Below are 768 nucleotides of genomic sequence, written 5' to 3' on the forward strand. Positions count from 1 at the left end.
GGGGGGGGGGATAATGCCAACATCCTGTCCATTAGTTCCGAAGGTTTGGAATCGCCTAATTCCTCCCCCAGTATCTTGGCTGCCGCTTCTCTTTCACTGCGTCGGAATGCATCCACTAGTCTATCTTTCAATATGGCGTATTTTTTCGTTAGTGGGGGTGGTGTTAAAATGTCCAGCACCCTCATTGCTGTGTCTTCGTCTCGTGCCGCCACAACGTGCGAGTACTTTGTTTGGTCGGCCGTCACCTTGTTTATATCGAATTGAGCTCCGCCTGCGCGAACCACAGTTCAGCCTTCTGAGGCCAGAACTGTGATAGCCTCAGTGTTGTTTTGTTGCAAGCCATGTTTGTTTCGGTAGCGGGAGTTGTTGTGCTATCGTCGGGGGTCACCAGTTATAGCTTTGTTAAGCTATATGCAAACAAATTAGTGGAGACGAGAATACATTTACCAAAGGTTTATTACTTTACGTACATCAGGGCTTAAGTCGGATCTATTTTAAAACGGGGGCCACATTTTTCATTAATGTTTTACGTAGTGTTTTTGGTACGGAAAGACTTTCAAACTTCGTATACTTATCTATTTTGTGTTATAGAACAGAAAAATATTTTTGTATTCGAATTTATTTCATGTAAAAAATTGTCTTATTTCGATAATTTCAACCAATCACTGACAAGTATTCAGTTGTTTATATTTACTCCTTTGGCTGATTAAGCGATGTAAAGCGTATTTAATCTCCATACCTTCGTTTTATTTGCTTTTTTCATTTTAA

This window comes from Octopus bimaculoides, chromosome 9, assembly GCF_001194135.2.
Source record: "Octopus bimaculoides isolate UCB-OBI-ISO-001 chromosome 9, ASM119413v2, whole genome shotgun sequence".
NCBI classification, from domain to species: domain Eukaryota; kingdom Metazoa; phylum Mollusca; class Cephalopoda; order Octopoda; family Octopodidae; genus Octopus; species Octopus bimaculoides.